Consider the following 5,036-nt stretch of genomic DNA (forward strand, 5'->3'; position numbering starts at 1 on the left):
GAGACTATTTAATTAATACCTATAATGGAAAGTTTTAATTAGTTAAACAAACACATTTTTATTGACGCATATACCAGCGAAATGAAATGAACGCGGCTTTGACAAAACATTTTGCTATACTTTTTAAAAGAAAATTTCCTAGTAATTGTTTGTTTATATAAATGTATATTTGCACAGTTGAAACGTGCTATCACACTGATACGTGTACAATGAATGTATTTTTAGTGAATAAGTACAGAAAAGTACAAAGGGAACACTTACTTAATTTTATCTGTTTCCAAACCGCTAATAGTTTCTATTGTTTACTGCCAAAGACCCAGAGTTGGGAGAAATGCACGAAATTCGGAGCAACAACACTGCTCGAACTTAAATGGACTGACATAATCAATATCTTTCGGTAAGTGTTAATAAGGCGTAAATTTTTTGTAGATTTTAATGTCTGTTCATCTTTCACGTATTCGTAAAACTAGCCTAAAACCGCCTCCCAGTCCGCGCGGTATACCAAGATATGATTTTGAAAAAATAATGAGATCGTCCAGAAAATAATAGTCCCAACAAATCGCGAAATATTCGCACTCGGCGAGATAAGCACACGGTTATAAACAGAAGGAAGGATATAGTGGAGTTCTAAAAAGGAGGATCCAATACTCACCTCAAATACTTTTTTTAGCACAGAGCCAAAAAGTTCCCCTATAATCAAAGAGATCGACGTCTAAAAAAAGCTTTTTGGCCGAGGAGAGCGAGACGGGACAAAACTGAAGAAATTTTTGCTAGAAAATCTTCTAGATTTTAGCTTAATTTTCTTTTCAAATTTATTGAAAAGGAAATCCGCTCAAAACAAGGAGATAACTTCTTGTTTATTAATTTTTTAAGTAATTTTGTCAGAACAATTCAATTTAAGAAGAAATCTGCTTGTTTCTATGAGAAAATTTTTAAAAAGTAACTTAATAAGGTCATCTTCTTTTTTTTTTTACTTGAACCTTATTGAATTTATTAAGAAGGACAACTTCTTATTTTTGACGACAGTGAAATTCTTTTGCTCCCGTTACTTTCTTGTGAAGCTAAATACGTGCATATGCATGTTCAAGAAATAACACGTGCCATATTTTAATTGCTCTTATATTAATAAGTGCCAGTTGAGCTTTTGATTTGGATGAGAAGTGTTCACAAATAATCTGAGTTTTCTGTTTGGTAAGTAAATTATATAATAATAATAAAATATAGTGCGGTGATTACTTTCGTTTTAGTTTTGATGGTGCAATACATGTGTACCTTTCTTGTTTCTTTTCAGTGACTTTGTGAGATATGTATGGAGAAAGCGATATTTTTGTTTCATCTCAACCAAGCAAAGGCAATGATGGAATATTAGAATTGTTTACATCTTGGGGATTGTAACAATTCTAATTGAGCGCGAAATTAATTCCCTTTTCGTTCTCGAGAAAAGTGAAATTGAAGATGTTGAAGCTTTTTTTGATCGATTAAATAAAAATTATTTCGGAGAGCGCATCAAATTTAAGGCGGTTTTGAGAGAGTGGCGAAAACAAAAGGTAAGTTGTTTGTTTTATTATTAAATAATATACTGATTTCTTTTTTTAAGGCAATTCCATTTATTTGTGACCAAGATACTTTAGCGACACACAACAAAATTTGGGAATGGCTCGAAAAAATTTCTGAGGATTTGTCCTCCACTAAATCTAGAGAATCCAGTGCGCCACCTTCTTGATCTGAAAATTCCTTGTGGAGTTGCAAAAAAAAAACAGTAAAAGGTCAACTTGTTTTAACTTGGCACGAAAAAATGGTTACCTGGTTAGTAGAAACCAGAAAAATTTGACTCATTGCATAGTGGATATATACTATACTGCCTTGGGGCGTAAAATGCAATATTCAGATATGAGGAAGTGGGCCAGTGAAATTGTTGCGTTATCTCCAAAAGAAAACAATGCTATAAAATTGGAAAACAAAGTCACTTCTGATACGCAAGATGCTCATGGAGATAATTTGGATGGTATACTAATACTTTTTTAAGAATTTATTCTTTGAACAATATTTAACTTCTTATATTGCAGATAATGTTTTGGAAAAACAATGATGCCTAGCACATAACTGCACTACTTGGGAGAAAGTCAAACAGTATTGGGCAGATACACGCATTTTTAGAAATAAGTGTAAGGCTCTCTATCGGATTTGCTGGCAGCTTGGCCGCGCTACAATTATTTTAACAGTTACGAATTGGTAAGAAAAAGGGGATAGCTCAAAGTTTTTATTTTCATTACATTTTTTTTTAAATTTATTTAATATTTAGGGAAAAATTAAAACGCGATATCAGTTGACCGTTTCGATGTCGCGTTGTTTAAATTTTTCCCATAATATTTAATAAATAAAATTTTTTTTAAATTGAGTTAAAAATGTTTTCATACATTAAGCTAAGAAACAACAACTAAAAATTATTTGTATATAACAGGTTGATATTGATTTCAATATAATGCATCCTGGTATTGGAAACCAGCTATTTTTAAAACTGGACAAATTTTATAAACTATCTTAAATGCCGAAGTAAAATCCTAAGCCAGCCGAGAGTTACTACTTTCGAAACTCTATTGTAAAGATTTATCAAACGGTAAGAAAGCATCAAAATTATAAAATTTTAAAATATTTATGTATAAATTAAAATAATTTTTATTTTTATTTTTTTTTTCAGATTCTAAATATTGTATTGTGTTGTTGCTGCTCCATCCATAAGTTATGTATTCCAAATTGAATATTCCCATAATAGCAAGCAAGTTTGGGTATTTTTAGAACAATACTTTTTGGTCTTAAATCTGAAGATTTTCCTTCAGTTTCTTCACTTAGCAAATAAGATAACTAATCCTTTATTTTCTTAATTGTTAAAAATGCCAAAATTTACTTGTTATTTATGTAACAAACACCACTTCATGTTTACCTATCAGCCATTTAAAAAAGATCATGGGCTTCCACCCATAGCGAAATTTGTTTGCAATGAGCAATATATTTCAATTCCCGGAAGCAAATGTTTCAATGGTGATCAAAAGGTGGCTTATGACTCAAAAAAGAAATTGCGAGAAACAGCTGTTAAAGATAAACAATGAATTTCTTCAGTTTCTTAGTCGTTTTTCTTTTGCATTATGAACAGTCATGCCCAAAATGCAAAGCACAAACCAGTTTCTGAACGATATTTTGGCTTCATTGCCATCGAAAAAAATGCTATCAAAAAAATCTGAGGATGCTTCACCAGCCACCAAAGTGGCATCGAGGGAACCAAAGGATTCATCGTCTTTCATTAGTGCTCTTTTTTTCTACATTTTTAGTACACTTCTAAGCAAGTTAGGAATTTCTAGTTTTCACCACGTGAAAGAGCGTCTCAAAAATTATCGAAACCAGAAAAAAGTGGAAAATTTTTTTTGAGTCATAAGCCACCTTTTCATAGACCGGGTTACATATAAAGAACTCAAATTTTAAAATGAGCGCTAAGCAAATGAAAACTTTCTCCCACTTTGTACTACTAATGATTGGCGATCTTTTCCCCCCGAATGATTCTGTTTATAAGTTTTTAATTCTTTTCATTAAAATAATTGGCTGTGTGTTATTGCCAAATTTTGATGACGATATCTTGATTAAACTTCAAATGTTGAAGAGCACAACAATAGTTTGTTGTTGTTGTCAATGTTAATTTAAAGATAGTTTAAAACCCATACACCACATTCTTGTATATTTCCCGACTATTATTAAGAAACTAGGAACCCTTAAATGCTTATGGTCATTCAGATTTGAAGCTGAATACCAAATTCATAAAAAATATGCCAGAAGTATAACGTCCAGAGTAAATATTCCTTTATCTCTAGGAATAAAATCAGCAGTAAGATTTGCAAACTCAATTTTAACTAATAAGTTTTTTCAACCCGATTTTTTTTTTAAAGATCTAGGTCCTATTTCACAGGAAATTTACATTCCATCATTAAAATTATCCGATTTGATTGTATATAAAAGAAAAAATGCCGCTATTTTCCGAGGGAAAGCTTTCCAAGTTGGACATACTGTTTCAGTTACTGAAGAGTCTTTTCTTATTTACGAAATATGCGATTTTTTAATAAAAGAAAATAATGTTAGTATTGTAGTCAAAAATCATACTTGTTTAAATTTTTCTGAGAGATTTCAATCATATTTGGTTGGAAGTGAAACACTAATTACACTGTCATCAAATTTGATTCACTAGATGGACAGCCAATAAATTTTTACGTTTTAAACAATGGACTTAAAGTTATAAGAGTCAAAAAGTATTGGAAGGTCGACGATTACTTTTCTACTAGAAGTATAAGAAACATAAAAATAAAAATTAAAAGTGTAAGACTTACAAAAATACTATACTTTATACCATACATTTTTGCGTTTTTGAAAAATAGACGCTTAATTTTCTGTTAGAATTATAAGAAATATAAAAACTAAAATTATAAGTGTAAGGTTTACAAGAATATAAATTATATGCAAATATGTAAAGCATATTTTTATAATATATAAGTACTTCAACTTATTATAATTATACGTAATACGTGTTCATTTACATAAATAAAAAACAGCTTAATAAAGTGTGGTATTTATTTTTGGAAAAAAATGTATTCGAATTTAGGTGGCAACCATTTCAAATTGATAAGATCATCGGCTTATTGCAATTAAGAGGAATTTCTAATGAAAATTAAGATTCCTTTCTTAAATATATTAAAGAGGGTTTCATCTTAATTTTAAAAGTTATTTACTAGATTATACTGAAAAGGATTTCATCTAAATTCTACGAGTAATCATTTTAATTTTATTGAAAAGGTTTTCATTATAGTTTTATAGATTATCTACTCAGTTTTAATAAAAAGAGAAATGCAGTCATAATAAGACGGGCATATTATTGGAAAAAGATCATAGAGAAATCCGCTAAACTCTGTTCTGATTTAGAGAGCATTTTAGGTGGTCTTTTCTCTGTGTGAATGATCTTGAAATAGTTCCGAAAACAATGAGCAGATCAAGCGTTA

The 5,036-nt window shown here is 30.2% G+C and overlaps 1 pseudogene; it reads left to right on the plus strand.

The window, feature by feature from the left end:
- The first annotated feature begins 209 nt into the window (after positions 1-209).
- On the plus strand, positions 210-2,295 carry LOC137240651 (uncharacterized; annotated as a pseudogene).
- The last annotated feature ends 2,741 nt before the right edge of the window (positions 2,296-5,036 follow it).

The sequence above is a fragment of the Eurosta solidaginis genome, chromosome 1, assembly GCF_040869045.1.
Source record: "Eurosta solidaginis isolate ZX-2024a chromosome 1, ASM4086904v1, whole genome shotgun sequence".
Taxonomy (NCBI): domain Eukaryota; kingdom Metazoa; phylum Arthropoda; class Insecta; order Diptera; family Tephritidae; genus Eurosta; species Eurosta solidaginis.